The following is a 19,522-nucleotide window of genomic DNA, read 5'->3' as shown; positions in this document are numbered from 1 at the left end:
GAAATCTAAGGGACCTTTGACTACCATCACGTCTATATAGACGGTCTTTCCTCCAAAGTAATAGGGAACTTCGGAAGGATCCCTAAGGGCCGACTAGTTCCTCCATTGAAAGGCAATAGATTCTGGGTGACAGGCACAAGCTGTGGGGAACCCAAAGCTTGCTAAGTAGTAGAATACATGATGCTAATAGACGCGCCTTGATCTAATATAGTGTCATGTACTACCATATTATAGGCTTGTATTGTGATCTAGAAAGGCACATAAGATGGAAGGCGAAAAACAGTCAATTGACTCCAATCAAAAGAAATGACATAACTACTTGGTGCAGGTATCATATGATTCCCCCCATGCTTTATAGGAATAGGATAAGGACTCTCCTGAAAAACTAGGACAGGAGGGTCACTCTTCAATTCATGAGAATATGAGAAGACGAGAAGAACATGAGCAATATGATCATCACTCTCTTCAGGAACAGAGTGAACGATTGAAGGCGAGTTCGAGTCACCACTCTTTCTGACTAATGGTTGGTTGGGAACAAACATAAGAGAGTCACGCTTAGGAAGAGCAGGATGGGCAAGAGATGAATCCTAGTCAATCTCTTTACCAACTAGGAGAGGGTCAGGAAAAAGTCTCTGATAACCAACAGGGAGTTGGGTTTGAGGAGTTGTAAGGCTTTCCAAAGTTTTGGAAGTTTTATCCATAAGAGGACAAAGGTGAAGAAGATGCTTCCCTTCACATAACCTATAGGGGAATATAATCTTCCCCTTATTCTTACCATCATTAGTTGAAGGCGTAGCATCAACATGATCTCCAGAGGTCGATGGGGATAGTCAATTTAAGTCTTGAGACCATACCTCTAAGACTTTGGGGATGCCAGGACAGTCGTGAAGGAGATGGTCACCCTTACACAACTTGCAATGGAATCTGACCTTCCGTGTAGGATCAAAAGGTTTGTCTACCGAAGGTGCATTTGGAGTAATAGTTGCACGGTTGGTTTCTCACTTATCTGACTTCATCTTCTTCATTTTCTTCTTCTTCTTTTTAGCATCCTGGTTACTGGATTTCAAACTTTCACCAGGCGAAGTAGAAGAGGAAGGTGAAGAAATAGAGGAAGAAGGTGAGATGTCAACCTTAGAATCAACGTGATGTGGTTCAAATGAAGGAGATGGATGGACAGGAGTCGGGACACTCGGGACCATCGAGGTCGAAAATAACCAAATAGGTAAACTAATGGTTAACCTAGGGAGGGACAACGTTTCCATATGAGCACGAACGTTTCGAAAAGAAGGAAAAGGACCAGGATTCCCATCCGAGGGGAATCCTTGACTGGTAGAATTTGGAAATGTTGCCATTGGAATTGACCCTAAAGAATCACTAAGGAAGATAACTTTAACCAGGAATATTTTGTGGGTAGTTAATTTTAAGACACTGAAACAAAACTTTGCCTTTTCATATTTTAAGAGTCAAGAAAAGAGAAAAAGGTGACTCTAGTCGCTTTTGGAGTTAACAAGATTGAAAGGACAAGTGCTCGATGATCTTTTCAAATTTAAAGAGTCAAAAAAGATCAAAATGACTACTCAGGATAATCTAGGCAAATGGATTACCAAGTAATCATGAATTGCAGAATAACTCTCGGCGAACCGAAAAGTACGAGCAGATTATCTCCCCGAATTTTGTATTTGGTATATCACGTTTGCAAGGTAGCATACTTGGCTTCTTATGGATAAAGGATGGCAACCTATATGGGTTTCCCTTTATATAGGCGATGGTATGGGGAGCACAAGTTCATACTAGCGTTGTCTAAAGTTAACAACAAGTTCTAGGTTTAAAGATGTCGGAACACGTCTCTATCCTAGACCACTAAATGTGAGCGTTAAGTTTCAATGCTTCCTTAGGTTAATTCAATAATTTTTAATGGTTGATCTTGAATTAGGTTTCAATTCCAAGGCCCTACTACTGTCAGCTAAAAACTCCTATGTGCAGCTATATGAGAAAATAAATCTTTCTTCAATTAAAGTTAACACTAATTGACGGATAGAGAGCACACAATCAATGCAACAATCAAAGAATGAAATATTTCACTAATACATGTCCTATATGCACTTAATCTTTCCTTAACAACAAAATAAGTTTCATTTCATTTCCAATGCTTATGATGATGCACTTCGAGTTTCTCAATGATGCAACAAAATAAGTTCCCTTAGATTGAGATTGTATAAGATCCTACCTCTTGTATCGCTTATCCTTGTTTGATGATTTCATTGTGTTTTTGCTCCAACGAGCTCCTTACTTGTTAATCAAACTCCTAAAACAAGACAAGAAACCAATGCACACATGATAGCATACAATAGAGTTCAATCTACTTAAGAGGCTAAGGAGTCTTAAGCTACCAAATACAATATTGCAATTGATATAGGAAACAAAATATCAGTTGTATTAATATGACAAAAAGGAAAGTACAACCTTCGCCTTAGCATTGCAGGTTTCCTTCGATGGGTCTGGATCCCAAGCATCACTCTAACATCTCCTCAAACACCTCAATCATGGGAGTTTAAGGTCTCTTTCTCCTTGTTCACACCAAAACATTCTACAAGCTATTCTCCCTTTAACAAGCTCTTAACAAGCATAAACTAAGAGCTAAGACTAGCAAGCTCTCCAATCTTCCAAGCTGAATCCAAGCTACATCCAAAGCTAGCAGAGGTTGGAATAGTAGGGGATTATATAGGCATGAGAGAGGGTATTTTTTTCCTATTATGATGGGAAGAAGCCTTATCTCTTGGGTTAGTTCCTTTTTAATAGGGGAAAGGAGTCCAAACAGTCTCTGTCGACTCTATCTCGACTAACCATTTACCAGACCTCCACCCACGAAGCTTCTAGATCTGGAAGATTAGATTCCATTTTTAAAAAATTTCTAGAAGAGGATTGCCGCAGGTAATCAAGGGATAAAAGCAATGATCAGTGTGGGGCTCAGTGTTATTCTCCGCAAATCGGCGCAGGGAAGAAACTAAGGGATAACACCGACCTTTAAAACTAGGTTTAAAGGAAGTATCTCTGGAAATGATGTAAAGAGAAAATGCTTTGCAGATGGAAAGTGACTCAGAGAGATGTTCTTTATGATATGGAAGTACACAGGGTTTACTTTAGAGGTACTCCAAGATTAAGGAACAAGGAGTACAAGGAAAGTGGAAAAATATTGTGTAACAGGGGGTTCGTAGGGATTGCATGCTTTAAGTTAGGGGTGTAAGCAACCCTTGCGACCTTGCAACCTACCAACCTCAAGGGATCGCTAAGTTGCGTAGGTCGCGGGGTCACAACTGTGGGCCTCTAACACCTTTGTGACCTTTGCGACATGGTGACCTCAAGACGTCGCTAGGTCGTAGAGGTCGCTAGGTTGCATTTTCGTGGTGGTTAGAACTTTGCGACATTACAACCCAACAACTTGTTGTGTCACGTAGTTGCATGAATCACACAATATACTGGATTTTTCCTTGTGATTCTTGTGACTAAGTGACTTAGTGAGGTTGTAGAGTCACACAGGTCGCATAAGGGTAAATAAGTCACAATATTGTACTACGACTTGGTTACTATACTTGAATATGAACTTTGGTTAGGTCGCAGGGTCACCACTTCAGCTTATGAGGCAGAGACTCAGGCTTTTGAAACTTTTTTGGGGATTCTAGGCTTCCGAACCGACTCTAAGGACGGGAAGAATCTACAGAAATGGTAAAGGGGCTCCGAAATTTTGAATGGTTAGAAATTTTGAAGGAGATGTTGCAACAACTACAACATAACCCCTTAAGAAATATTTTGTAAGATCCTTAACAGAAAATAAGGGATATTAATCCTCTTCTCTTTATTAAAATGAAATAACAACCCAATATGATACAAAAATATGACCATGTACTTGCCCTAATAGGTTAAAATTTTTTGGAGAATAAACAAAAGGCTACACCATTCATCTTCAATCCATGATCAAGACACTCCTGTCGCCTAGCCAAATTCTTGATGTTCTGGCTTGAGAAACTGCACATTCAATTTCTTATCAATGGCCTTGCTTTTGAACCATTTCATTCCTCCCAAAAGAAACCCAAGTTATTGAGCAATAGTTCTCTCATTCATAGTCATAATCAAATCCCCAACACGTGTTGTCTTACCATCAAAGCCCTGTGTGAACTATACGGCAACTGCATCCTCAAATCCTTGAAATTTGCAAAGAAAATGTGTCATCCTTCTGCTACCACCCTCATCTTATAGGAGTTATATTTAGCAAATTTCTCTAACTCCTCAATTGACATTGGTTCATGATGTACATACTTCAGTTTCCCCATGATCCCTTTAAGAGTATCACATAAAATAAGCAAAGAGTGGTTTAACGCTTGCATTCCACAAAGAGCCTAATGGAGGAAACTCAATACAAGGCTAGCCATCTAGGGGTTAATGGGTAAAAAAATAAAATTATTTCAAATTATTTCAATGACTTGAATGAAAACACTAGTGAAACATAATAATTCCAGGTTTTATCGAAAGCAATGGGCAATCATCTAAGAAAGGATAATATGCAATAATTGTGGAAAATGGTGGTAGTATAAGACAATGATCACAATGTTGAAGGAAATTATAATGATAGGCGAATAATCCCACAAAATGGTGATAATAATGACAATAAGGGGTATAAAAGTGGGAAATAATTACAAAGTCATGGGGCAATATAACCAGGACTTTAGATAGAAAATTCCCATTACATTCATCATTTTATGAAGACATTCCACCACAATTTCACTAGAGGGGCATGTATAGGGATTCATTCTTGAAATTTTTTTGGATATATCCTTATAAAGGCCCATTTTGTAATGTTCATGATTTTTATATTTGGTAATAATTGGCAAAAAAATATAGGTCTCAACAAATACATAGAGGGAATTGCATGGCTAGTTATAATAGTATCATGAAAGGACTGAGGTAGTTAAGACAAAACCATGAGCACGTAAGTAAATGTTCTTTTTATAAAATCATTTTTCTTTACATTAATGAAGTAAGAAATAGTAAATGAACCATACCTTAGCTTATTAGTCAAGAGTAAATTCAAAATGTTAAGTTAGGATATGGATGAAAAAGAAAGAAAAATCATAAAAATGTTAGGACAGTTGTACATCTTATGTATATTATCCATATCAAATAAAACGTTAGAAGTTAGTTTCCCTAAAGAATGGAGGCAAAAGAAAACAAAAAATGTTAGGGAATCAAAAGGAAAATAAAGGCTACATTTTCAAATAGAATAAATTCAAAGGCTGCTTGTTTAAATGCACCACCATAGAAATGTTAAATTTTATTAATTAATGATTAATTTCCCCTAAAAAGATATTAATATGTGTTATCATATTTTGAAATTAAACTTATGTTATATAGCATATATATGTCATTTAGACCAAAGTCGCTAGTCGATAAAACATTTTGTTGGCTCAAAATAAATGGCATGCATCATCAGACGGGGGATTTACTCCCCGCCCAGATCAACAACGGGGAGAGATTTTCTACCCCCCCTCAACTATTTTTCATTAACGCAGTGGCAGGGGGGGGAATCCACAAAGTGTTTTTAATGGCAAACGCCCCAACCCTGCGTGTCACCATATCATAGCTCCGCACCCCCCTGCTCGAAACCACAAACCATTTGCTTCCCCCTCCGAAATTTGCCATGGTTTTATGCTGCCAACGGTCCTCCATCCTGTGCCTTGACCATTACCCCTTGACCAATTCAATGCCACCACCTCACATGCCCATTGCCAAGTCATCCTATCTGTTGCCACCTCACATGCCCATTGCCAAGTCATCCTATCTGTTGCCACCTCACATGCCCGTTGCCAAGTCATCCTCGTTTCTATTCGTCCATTGCAGCTTGGCTCCTAAACATTAAAGCCGCTACGGTCATAAAATAAATTTTTAGCCCAACCCTGCATATTATAAATAACCTAAACTCGTCTCTTTTTCACTTTCTTCCGACTTTTTCTATTATTTGCAGATCAAACAATTTCCTACACAAAATTTCTTGCCATTTGATTAATCCATTCAGCCAATCACCTCATTCTTCTGTCTGTTAGCATGGCCCTAAAATGGAAAACTAAAAAGCACAGTACAGAAGAAAGTGCCTCTACGACCACCCCTATCGATCTTGACCATATTCCCCTTACTGACTCCCTTTTCAAAATTTCATATTCCAAGTGTGAGTTCGACTTCCATGAACTGCACCTATGGCTAAAAAAAATAAAAAATCCTTGACCAGCTAGGCCCAATCAGATTCTAGGAATCAATGTTGCCTTTCTTCAGCTTCCCAAAAACTCATGATTTCCCTGTCCTGATTACCTAGTGCTAAGCTAAATATGACCCTGTTAAAAGAGCAGTGGTGGCTTGAAATGGAAACATTCTAATCACCATCTCTGCTGAAGACATAAACCAGGTGCTCCTAATTCCTCAATTAGACTCTCTCAGCCATTTTTCACCAGTAACACTTATGGATCTGTACCATAAGCTAACCTTTCCACAGAGAACCGAAATATTTGAAATCTTTTTACCTGAGGATGCATAATTACCAAAAACGAATCCACCCTACCCATCTTTCATGTTTCCTCAAGCCTCCAAACATTGTATTTCTCTGCTTTCTTACTTGTTAGGATATCCAGATGACTAGTCTATTGATGAAACCATCCTTGGATTCCTTTCCATCTTCAAAAAAGATCAACAACCAACATTCATGTATAATTACAAGTAATTCCTGGCTGATAATATACATGAAAAATTCATTGAATCTTACTATACAAGGAGTGTTCAACTACAACTTTGTAATTGTCCACATGTTTCTTTTTCAGCAGGGAGATCTTTTTCCCATCAAGCTCAGCAAACAAGATGAACAAGGAGTGAATCAATCAGTGATTCACTGGACTGAAATAGTTAGGACCACTTCTACAAGCTCTTCATTCTCAGATTTTATAGATGCATTCATACATCCATTGGCACAACTTCTCAACAATCAGACAGAGCCAAGGATTAGAAATGAAATAAAGAGGATTTTACACTTGAGTGAGGAGACTAAAACTGGGGACTAGCATTTATACCGGAACTATATAGAGATAAGGGTATATGGTTTTGAGCTTGCACCATATAAGCTACCCAAGTATGTTCCTATGAGAATCTTTTCTCTCGAAGATATTAGTCAGATGATCAACATGGATGACCTGCACTTTGTGTTAGGAAAAAGGAAATCTAAGTTCAAAATCAAGTCAAATATTGGATCATTCATTTGCAACACCAGATCAGCCAGTATTGAGGTAGATACATTGTTAAAGAAAATGGATTTACATCCTAGCTTTACCTGGTCTTATGACCCTTTTGGTATTATTTCTGCCTTGAGATTTGAATTAAAAATGACTCCTTACAATCATACTCCAAGACCAGAAATAGAAAAGTTCATGAATCAAGAGTAGTGGGTTGATGGAAGAATTCAATAGGTAGATGAACAGGTGGTATCCACCCCCAATGAACAGACTCCAGTTTCTCAGAGCAAGCAACAAAAAAGGGTGAGAGAGGAGACTTCATCTACTAAGGAGATTATGAAATGATTCATTTTTCAACAGAAGAAGCCAAAGGTTGGCTTGGTCACATCAACAGAAGAAGCCAAAGGTTGGTTTGGTCACATCAATAGAAGAATATCAACCAGTAATAATTGATCTCAAAGATTCAAAAGTTTCTACATCAATGGGAGCTAGTGTTTCAACAACTCCTCTTAAAGCTAGTGTTTCAACAACTCCTCCTACAACTAGTGTTTCAACCACTCCTCCTACAACTTCACCTTCTAGGGAGCCTTTAAAAATCATTCAGTCCACGGGAACTAGTTCCTTAGATGATCAGAACATATTCTCAAGGTTCCTTGAGATTAAACAAAAGAATGAGATTTTGAAGGCTAATGTATACAACCAATTTTACAAACAAAATCAACTTCCTAGCATATACTTCTTTCTGCTTTTGACAGTGAGGAAGGCATAATGCAAATGGCTTTCCTGCAAGACCAAATTCCATTTTCTAAGTCTCCATCAGTTTATAAAAGGGCTGTGTTTTCATTTGATATCAGTCAAAGCCATCTAATTGATCAGGTGGATATGCACAGACAGACTGGTGAGATGTTGTTTTCCACCATGACAACTACAACTATGTCTCTTTCCAAACTTAGGACTGCCCTATCCAATGTTCAATCTCAGCTCAAGATAGAAAATATTTCTTCATTAGCCAAAGATAATAGAATAAAGGCATTGGAGGACTTTGTGATTAAAGTAGGATATGATCCCAAAGATGTCAAAGCTGCAGAGTTACTCCTCAAAAAGAAATATGTAGACATTGTTGCGTTAAATAAATAGTTGAAGCTGCCTTCTACAGAAGATCCTCTAACAAAGGACATAGCATAAAATGAACAATGAAAGGAGGACATGCTCAATCTTATCATTGAGAAAAATATACAACTAAAGAAAATGGAAGAGCAACTTGAAGAGTTACCAAAGGAGAAAGAAGCAACACAGCTTGCTATGGTTCCAATCACAACAATCCCAATAGCAATTGTAGGTACAAAACCTAGTTCATCATCAACAACCATTGAGTCTACATCAACAACAACTGATCCAACAAGATTATCACAAGAATTGGCCATACAGAAACATGGGAATGAAAAGTTACTACAAAAGTTCCAAAATTTAGAATTGCAGAAAGTCAAGAATGATACTTTGTATGTCCAGGAGATGCAGAAGTCCCACAGATTGGAATTTAAGATCCAGAAGTTGGAAAGTGAGTCCCTAATGGCAGATACTTTGGCCCATGCCAAGGAAAATATTTGGACACACATCAGCCAATCTATGACATATGTATGGCCATCCATACAAATTATTTTTGAACAACAAGAACTCATCACCAAATGTATAGCAGTAATAGAAGAACAAAATGCAACTTTGAAGACCAAGCCAGTAGAAGCCACAAATATGATAAAGGTGTTAAATTAAAAAAGTAGATAAGAGCTAGAAAGAATAAATATTTATGACAGAACAACTACCATCTTAGAGATTAAGAAGGTTTTACAAAAGAATAATTTGATTAACCAGTTAGAAACAACATGTCAATCCATGGATATTGTTGTGCAAAGGTTTCATTCAAAGTTTAATATTTTAAATCAAAAGGGACTACCAGGATTGGTAGATCTAAATAAGAAGTTGATCAAATTAGAATATTGTTTCAAGAATTGTATACTATTGCAGTGGACAGAGCCAAGTTTGCAGGAATCAAAGGATAGATAATAGGGAAGGCCTTTCTAGAAGCCTTGGAGTTTGATTTGACCATCAAGCATGAAATTAGACATCTATTCCTCAGAAAGCCAAATTTCGAGAGGTATAATGAAGTGGATGAAACATTTAGAAAGATGGTGAATTTGGAAATCCCAAGTGAACAAAGATGGGATCAATTGTGTGAAACAATTGAGTAATTTATGATCCTAATAGTATGACAGCTCATCAGCTTTTTTAGGCCAAATCATCAGTAGATTCCCAAAAGATAGAGCCACCTCTTCAACAGTTTCTCGGTTCCTACAATATTGTCCTATTTTTGTAATTTTATCCTATTTTGGTATGTTGTTCCAACAGATCGTAGATCTTTTTCAAATTTTTGTATAAATAACTCCTTCTTTGAGTTATTATGGGTTGAACCCTTGAACAAGATATCAAGCAGATTTGTACTAAGCTGGAGCATTTTTGGAATAATAAAGGGTTCTAGATTTATCTCATATTGTCTATTTCTCAATGAGTTATATTTCATGTTATTCATTCATTATGTTTTCTTCATATAAATTAAGTCTTTTAAAGTTATCCGATCCAAAATTTGATTGAGTTTCAGTCTCATTTTGAATCCTCTATGAAGTTGTGATTATAAATAAGAGAATAATTTATAGAACTATTTGTTATTGTAAGTTCCTCTTTAAATATAAATTACATCATATTTCTATAACAGTTTAATTATATTATGTTGATTAAGTAAACACTGTTTTCTTAATTTCTTCTTATAGTTTGTTAAGTATTCAGTTTGAATATTAAATGAATTATACTTCTTCATGCTCTACTTTTCCACCCCATTAAAATCAAATTAACTATGTGCAGTTAAAGAACAACTTTTTATTTAACTTGGCAATCTATCTAAGTTTAAAGCACCTCTTTATAAATTGTTCACTGGTCATCCAACAATTCAAAACAACAAAACATTATAGATGCTTTGGCATAACTAATTGAATTAGAGTTATCTCAAAGGACAACACTAGGTGGTACTAGAATATTTGGAAAAGAAACTTATTCCTTTATTTACTATATATTATCCTACCCTACTTGACAAAAGGAAGAACTTATTCTCAAGTATAGTTGTATTTCTAGTGGAGCCACGTGCGCAACAATGTTACAAATGAGTTCATATTTAGATGGAAAATATAAAATTTAATATATACATGAATATGAAGAACCAGTTGAACTTCTTAATATGGTGCCAAGAAGTATTGAAGTACAAGGTGTTTCCCTGGTCTAATCACTATATTGAGCCATCTTTTAATGTAGTCGCAATTCCCTTGGTCCTTTTCTTCATCATCCTAGAATTGTGTATCTTCTTCACCATCCCTAATTTGTATGTATTCCTTTACTACCTGCACTTGATGTTTGGTTTCTTGACCATATACAAGACTTCATGATGTGCACAATGAAATATCCTCAACATACTCAAAAAATATATTCCAAGTTTACTTAGTTTCTTCTAAGTCTTCTTCCTGTTGTTGACAATGGAGTTTTTACTCTACTATAGCTTCCTGAAGGATAGGTATACTTCTGATGGCTACACGGATTTGTTCTTCTTCAAGTGCAGACATGTTTCCAGTTGCTACCAACATTTGAGAAATTTTCTCAAGCAACACTCTTCCCCCAACTTAAATTGAGCCTCCTTGAAGTCTTTATTTATGATTCTGCTAATCCTTGTTTCGCAAATCGACTAGTGCATGGGGATTTTAAAACTAAGACAAAATCCTAAGAAAATGAAAGAAATCCTCCATGTCATTCAAAACAAATTATAAAACTAGTTGTGTACTTGGGAATCTCAAGCTAATAAGACCATGTTGTCATCAAGTTGTCCTTTGGCATGATAAGTATTTCCCTTTCCATGAAATACTCTACCAAAAACTTTGCAGAAAATGAACAACAAGACTTTGGTGAAACCCACTAAAGTGGATGTCTCAGATTAGAGACCCTTCGACAATTATGAAGTAGACGTCTTTGTGTATTATCATTTCTCCTCCCCCAAGCTATATAAAATGAAAGGGAAACCAACATATGCTCTAATCCTTGTGCTCTGAAGTAAGCATCTTTGTGTATTATCGTTTCTCCTCCCCAAAGATATATAAAATGAAAGGGAAACCTAAATATGTGAGAGAAAAAATCCACCTCTATTAAATGGGTCTTAAACTTAGACTAATTAACGAAATCTAACCTCATTTGTACTTAAGGGGTTTTAAGTTGATAACCAAATTCTACAAAGTCTTCAACTTGATGAGATTGGATTCTTACCTTATCTGAAGTACCAAGAGTGTCTATCATTGATTATTTTTTTCCCATGTTATTGATCCAAATCAATGATTGTTTAAGGTTCTAGGTTTTTGTGAAGGGTGGAACAAGGTTGGGAACCTTTGGTCATACTTCGTGTAATCCTCTAATCAGCCGCAAGAGCATATATTTGCATGGTTGAGCTACAAGGATCTCTTCACCAACTTTTCTTCTCCTTGACTTTCTACGGTATGAGGAGAAGATAGTGTCTAATTCACCACTTTTTATAATACCCCATGTATCCTTTGTTTTAGGATTAAGTTGTATCTTCGATGTTTCAGGAGTTCCTACAAACCCATTTCATTACAAGAAACCATCCCAGCTATCATTCCTAATACCCCATTCATCCATGATAAACAATTTAATGAGCCAATAATGATAAAGGCTAGCATGAGGAGTTTTAGAAACCCTACGAACCCCTTGAGAAATATTTTATAAGATCCTTAACAGAAAATAGGGTGTATTGATCCTCTGCTCTTTATTAAAATGTAATAAAAACCAAATATGATACAAAAAGTTTACCGTGTACTTTCGGTCATAAGTTAATTTTTTTTGGATAATAAACAAAAGGTTGCACCATTCATCTTCAATCCAGGAACAAGGAACTCCTTTTACCCAATCAACTTCTTGATTTCCTGGCTTGAGAAACTGTGCATTCAATTGCTTATCAATGGCCTTATTTTTGAACCATTTCATTCCTTCTAAAGGAAACTAGGTTCTCGAGAAATAGTTCTCTCATTCATAGTCATAATCAAACCCGCAACACGTGTTATCTTACCATCAAAGCCCTATGCGAACTGTAAGGAAGCTTCATCCTCAAATCCTTGAAATTTGCAAAGGAAAGGTGCCATCCTTCCACTACCAGCCTATTCTTACGAGAGTTATATTTAGGAAATTTCTCTGACTTCTCAATCGACACTAGTTCATGATGGTCATACTTCAGTTTCCCCATGATCCCTTAAAAGAATCTCACATAAAATAAGCAAAGAGTGTTTTAACACTTGCGTTTCACAGAGAGCCTAATAGAGGAAACTAAATACAAGGCTAAAAGGCTAGGGATTAATGGGTAGAAAAATAAAATTCCTTCAAATTATTTCAATGACTTGAATGACAACTTTAGTGAAACATAATGATCGGGGGCTCAGTATTTAGCTCAAAAATCAAAGTTTTCATAATGGCTCGAAACCTAAACAACCGCATCCGTCTCGGAAAAATGATCCTAATGCAACTCATTTCGTCGAAAACTGAGTTTGCATGAGAAATTTATTGTGTTCTGGTCGCTTTGCTAAACAGGAGAAATTTGCAAAAAAATGCCCAGTGACTGCATAGTCAACGGTCCATACTACTAACATGGAAAGTGACTAGGCATGGTCAAAGATGGTCAACAACGTATCACAAATGGACAAGTGGCATCATTTGATTGGGTTATACAGGTGGTGTGTTAGCACAATCTGATTGGTTTATTTATGGACCAATGGAAGAATGCCATGTGGCAAGCTTGAAGGCAGCCACGTGGCACCTCCCAAAGCCCTTGACAGTCTACACAGTGGAACAAAATTTTGGTTGGGCGTTGGGTCAAACTTGTGACCTTCGGTATACCGTCTGCATGTCTTTACCAACTCCTCTACTGGGTGTTTTTTACCCTGTATGTTCTATGCGCTATTTTAAAGTGTAACGGTTGGGAGTTGGTGGTTAGGGGAGGGCCAGCCTGTAGGCTAACCCTCCCCCATGTGAACTCAAATGTATTCAACGAAAACAATTTATGTTACTGTGGTGAATAGTCCAATACACAACTTTGTGACGGTTAGTGGTTCCGCATGTGAACAGGCTAGCACAAACCACGTGGTCATGGGTGCAGTTAACTCCGGTGGACAGTTCCAAACGTTAACATTTGTTGTTACCTGTTATCACTCCAGGAAGCTCTCCTAGGTTGTAGCTCGGAGATGTCTGGTAACATATAATCTTCAATATTGTTCTCGGAACTATTGGAATGGATGAAGGTTTGGATCAAGTCAGATAACCATTTTAGCTCTATTCTCACTCAAGACATGCATGAACATGCTCAACAATACAAGGCTTTAGACCACTAATGCTCAATAGTTTATAGATTCAATGGATAGATGGAGAATACTAACTATACCAGCAGATGCATACATAAACACATATGAATGGCTCGCTACAGGAAGTAAATGAAACTTTCAAATCTAATTTATCAGTGCATAGAAGAAAACATGAATAACTTATTCGAGTGCAAGCATAGAACAGAAGAGAAGATGGGAATTAAACATGTAACAATAAAATAAGCTTATATTGTTGGACTAAAGATGAGAAGCTAGAGGAGTAGAGTCTCCACAGTCTCCAAAAGTTAAACCCCTCATACATTTAATTTTCAGCCATTTGTAGTCCTTTTACAATGCTCCTGAGCTCTCAAAGGCTCGACATGTCTTAATCTATCCTTTCTATCCTTTAACTGTTTGATGCCTTGACTAGGCAAGCACGGGCTCAAATGTTTCTTCTTCTGACAGCAGAGTAAATGCATTCTGTTAGTTTGCTACGCTGTTTGGGAGCTCGCTTGTGCAAGTGATGCTCCATGATCATTTGTTGGTTTTGGATGCGCTGCACTATCGCCTTCCCCTTTCAGCCTTTTGTCTCACAACAATTGTTTCCCGACCTCTGTTTTGTGATGGAATGGGTATTAGGCTTATGAAATCCCTGCAACGACCCTTTGAAATCCCTTCAAATACTAATCAATGATTTTTTTTCTATTCTATACAGAAAACGCTACAACAATGAGAAATCCCACCCATCTCTGTTCATTTTGGACTTAAAAAGTCCTTAAACATGGCCTATTCCTCTATCGGGTCTGCCCTCTAGGTCGTTATCGCAAGTCGCTAGTGGCCTATTAGGCTATTCCCTTGCTTCCCTTTGTATTTTGGATATGTTAAAAACACTGAAAATCATGAGAAATTTGCTTTGGTGGACCTGAAAAATTATATATTTTCATTCCCGTACCCTTTTGGGTCTGGGTCTTATCGCATCGTCACTGCCCCTTTGTATTTCATTAAATAACAAAAATACACAAAATACATATGAAAATTCCTTTTGGCGGACCTGAAATCTTATGAAATAATACTTATAATATCGTCGGGTCTGGTTCGTCGGGTCGCACATATACCTATGCATAGGCCCTGCCCCATGGTGCTGCTCCGTTGCGATATAGCAATGCGATCTGATCGCAATCGCATATCGCTCATGCCCAGGGCCATTGCTAGCGCTCCTTGTAATCCCTGATAGCGATCTTGTGATGTGATGTGGGTCATCAATCTACATGTTTGATCGACGGTCCACATTGCATCACCGATTGCCATCGCAAGTTCCACTTGGTCCGCCCTTAATCCGTCAGCTTCCTCCGCCGATTGCGACCCGCCGATCCGATCATTAGAGATCGTTGATCAAGGGTGTCTTCTACCAAACCTTAAGTCCTCCTTTGTGCTTGGCCAATTACGATTTGCTGGTTAGATCTGGGCCGTTGATCGGCTAGATCTAACAGCTACTGTACGTTTCTATGTTTATGCCTGTGATACATGTTTTTTCACAGTTTTCTCTGGTTTTTGCCTCCCGATAGCGCTTTTCTGCCCTCCCAAGGGCTCTTCTCCTATGCTGGTTTTGATCTTTGGCAGGATTCTTCTATCTTTTGAAGGCTTAAAGAGCATATTTGCATTCATTTTTGGCCCAAATGCAAACAAGGCTAACACTGGCTCCTTTTGGGGATGAAAGCCTCCCTATGAGGTTTCAAGAACTACAGAACAATGCCTTTCCTGTAAAAACAAAATCAAATCTTCCTCCTAGTGTTTCATTAGGCATGGAGTCTATTTTGCAAAAAAAATAAAAACTGGAAAAAACATATTTACAATACCAAGGCTTTAAAGCCTTAAATGGAATAAAGTTTCAAGAACCGCCCATTGACTGCACTACCAAAAACATCTCCTCTTTCCAGACTGTGCAGAATAAAGGTATTGTTCTACTGAATTTGAGCGATGATAAACAGACCTATCCATAAGGAGTCAAACTTACCATGGTTGCTCTTCATTTCCTTCAGCGCATCCCATCTGAGAACCCAGTCACCAACTTAGAAATTGTCCACTTTTGCCTTCCTGTCAAAGGTTTCTTTGATTTTCTTCTGATGAGCTTTCGACTTCTCAACCAGTTGCTCTCTGATCTGCTGTAGTTCAACCAGGTTATTCATTCTCCTTACCACGTCATTCTCTTCATCTTGTTCTTCTTGCAATAATTTGGCCACAGGGGGAATCAACTAGATAGGGAAAACAATGTCATCGCCATAAACTAGCTTAAATGGAGAATTTCCTATGGAATTTTTTATGGTAACTCTGTCAGCCCATAGTGCAAACTTCAACTTGGAATCCCAACTCTTTTTGTCGTCCTCTAACAGTTTTTTGATTACCCTACCAGACTCTTGTTAGATGATTCTGCCAGGCCATTACCTTGAGGATAATATGAGGTAGAATGCACCAATTGAATGCCCATGGATTCAGTTATGTCCACCAATTCTTTTGCCTTGAAAGCTACTACATTATCAGTGACTAGTTTGGTTGGGAAACCAAATCTAGTGAAAATATTCTCATTCAAGAACTTTATGATAACTTGATGATTGGCATTCTTAGTGGTATGGCCTCAATCCACTTGGTGAAATAATCAGTGGCAACCAAGATCCATTTGTGTTGGCCACTGGAATGTGGGTTGATCTCACCTATAAATTCTAAGCCCCACTGCTAGAAGGGACCATTAACATGTACTGGCTTCAAGGGCAGAGATTTTAGCTGTTGTCTTCCTGCAAACCTTTGACATTTGTCACAGGATTTCACAAAAGAAAACACATCAGAGAACAGAGTAGGCCAATAATACCCAACCCTCAGGATTTTGTGGGTTGTGGTTTTCCAATAATGATGCCCTCCACAGATGCTAGAATGGAACTGGTGCATAACTTCCACAGATTTTCCTTTATCTATACATCTCAAGAGGATTCTTGATGGGTCTTTCCAATAAAGCAGATTTTTATTCATGCAGAATTTGGCTGATCTGAGTTTAATGGCCTGGGCTTGACTTGAGCCAAGCCTGGGAGGGACTTCTAGCTTTTGAAAAAAATGAATTATGCTAGAATACCATTCATAGGTGGCTAGATTTTTAGCCAAAGATTGATTCTTCTTTTGCCCTTCTACTACTTCCTCTGTCTGCTCATCATCTGAATTTGGACCCATGCAGTTTATGTCTAACAAACTACAATTTTCCTTAGCCATAAGTTTAGCCAAGCCCTGGCCTTTGACAAGCTTAGTGGGTTTCACCTCTATGTTAAACTCTATGAATTTTGCAATCCATTTAGCTCTCTTTCCATCAATATCTAGCTGAGTTAAGACATCTTTTACTGAGGCTGAAGGTACATATGCAACCACTTTGGAATGCAGAATATAAATTTTGAATGCCTTTAAATATTTTATGAGAGCATAAGCTTGTTTTTCAATAAGGTCATACCTTAGTTCAGCATCCCTTAGAGTTTTGCTGAAAAAGGCCACGGGGTGCTCTATGCCTTCATCATTTTTCTGCAACAGAACTGCTACAAGTGTATCATAAGAGGCAAAAGAGAAGATACAAAACTCCTTAGTGTAATCTGGGCTAATTAGAGTGGGAGCCTCCATGATAGCTTGTTTGATGGCTTCAAAAGATCTTCTTGCAGCATCTGTTCATTTTATTTCTTATCCTTTCTTCAGCATGGAAGTGATGTGCTTCACTAGCTCTGGAAAGTTTGGAATGAACCTCCTTACAAAGTTAATCTTACCCAGGAAGGATTGAATGTCCCTTTTTGACTTTGGGATGGACAATGTCTAAATTCCTTGAACTCTTGCTGGATCAATCTTCACACATTCAGTAGAAACAATATGTCCCAGAAGTTTGCCTTATTCTAAAGCAAACTGTGACTTCTTTGGGTTCACCGAAATTCCAAACTGTCTGCACTTTAGAAAGACCTTCTTCAAGTGCTGAAAATGGTCCTTGTGACTGCTGGAGAAGACTGTTATGTCATCAAGGTAAATAAGGACAAACTTGTCCTTCTCTCCCACAAAGGCTATGTCCATGGCCCTTTGAAAAGTATCCCCAACATTCATCAGTACAATAGGCATCTTGGAGTACATGAAAGTGCCCCAAGGAGTAGTGAAGGCAGTCTTTTCTTGATCTTCTAGATGTACAACAATCTGATTGTAACCTGAAAATCCATCTAAGAAAGACATGACTCTAGCCCCTGAAACTTTTTGCATCAAGTGTTGTTAAAATTGGCAACCAGGGCAAAACTTCATGTGGGTCATGTTATTCATGGCTAATAATATTTTTATTAGATTCCTCTCGTCGAGAGGTGTAGGATTGATATAAATATCATCCAATTCCGATAAGTATTCATGGAGATATGAATTTATTTTGATTATGGAATTATTATCAAGCCGACCTACAACTCATGTAGGTTGAGAAGCCCAACAGTCGCATCTATTCACCCACCAACGTTGTGTATAAATATAAGAGGACTTTTCCTCATTTGTACTCACTCATCTCATCACATCTCTCTCTCTCTAGTGTGCAGATATGAGTCTCTTCTCTACTGCACTGAAATAGGTCTCTCTCTCTCACACATTTGAGCCGGAAACTGCTGAATTTGAAGCTGCAACTGCAGAAGTAAAGATTGACTTGCGTGGCCTAGAAGATCTCCTCTTTGGAACTGCGCTGTAGGTTCATCTGAATCTCCTTTGAAAGCTGCAACTTTTGGTGGTGGAATGAAGTCAATCCGACGAACGGTTTGCAAGATATCAACTGCCCTAGTTTGAAGCCGGAAACTGCTGAATTTGAAGCTGCAACTGCAGAAGTAAAGATTGACTTGCGTGGCCTAGAAGATCTCCTCTTTGGAACTGCGATGTAGGTTCATCTGAACCTCCTTTGAAAGCTGCAAAGTTTGGTGGTGGAATGAAGTCAATCCGACGAACAGTTTGCAAGATATTGACTGCCCTAGTTTGAAGCCGGAAACTGCTGAAACTGAAGCTGCAACTGCAGAAGTAAAGATTGACTTGCATGGCCTAGAAGATCTCCTCATCTGAACTACGTTGTAGGTTCATCTGAACCTCCTCTGGAAGCCAAAACTTTTGGTGGTGGAATGAAGTCAATCCGACTGTCGGTTTGTGAGATATGGTCTGCCCTAGTTTGATAATGAAGCCGCTAATGCTGATGCTACTGATCTAGGGTTTGCTACTGCTGATATGAATAAGATTTATTGTACTATTTCTCTCTGCTAAATTATTGAAGATAAAAGAAGATTTGATCAAAGGGTTTCCCCACACATTGTGGGGTTTGTCCCTAGCTAGCCGCCACATCTTGTGTCTCTTGTCTTGGATTGTTTTCTGTCGATCGTTTAATGTTCTATCTGCACTTTACTTTATGTACATGTGATTTCTAATCGGTGGAATTTAATAAGAAAAAGAAGTAAACTATTATAAGCATAGAACATACCATAACTTAACATGGTATCAGAGCTGAGGTGAAGACAAAGCTCGAGCAAGAGCAAAAGCAATCATTGAAGAGAAGATTGGCAAGGTTATCCTAAAAGAACTATGGGGTCCTCAACACTCTTTCCTGTCGAAGACAAGCTCCGTGAGAAAGCTGACTATCACGGATGGAAGATGTCTATCGATCTAACCCTTGAAGATCAAGGAGTGCTGGACCATGTAAGAGGCAATATTGTTGAGCCTTCATCAAATATGCATCTGCTGCTGCCTGGAACAAATGGAAAAATGGAGAAGTCAAAACAATAGAAGATC

Source organism: Pinus tabuliformis, chromosome 7 (assembly GCF_031772625.1).
Source record: "Pinus tabuliformis cultivar Carrire ecotype Pingquan chromosome 7, CPIR1, whole genome shotgun sequence".
NCBI classification, from domain to species: Eukaryota; Viridiplantae; Streptophyta; class Pinopsida; order Pinales; family Pinaceae; genus Pinus; species Pinus tabuliformis.
The sequence above is the reverse complement of the archived record's forward strand: the minus strand, read 5'-3'. Positions refer to the sequence as shown.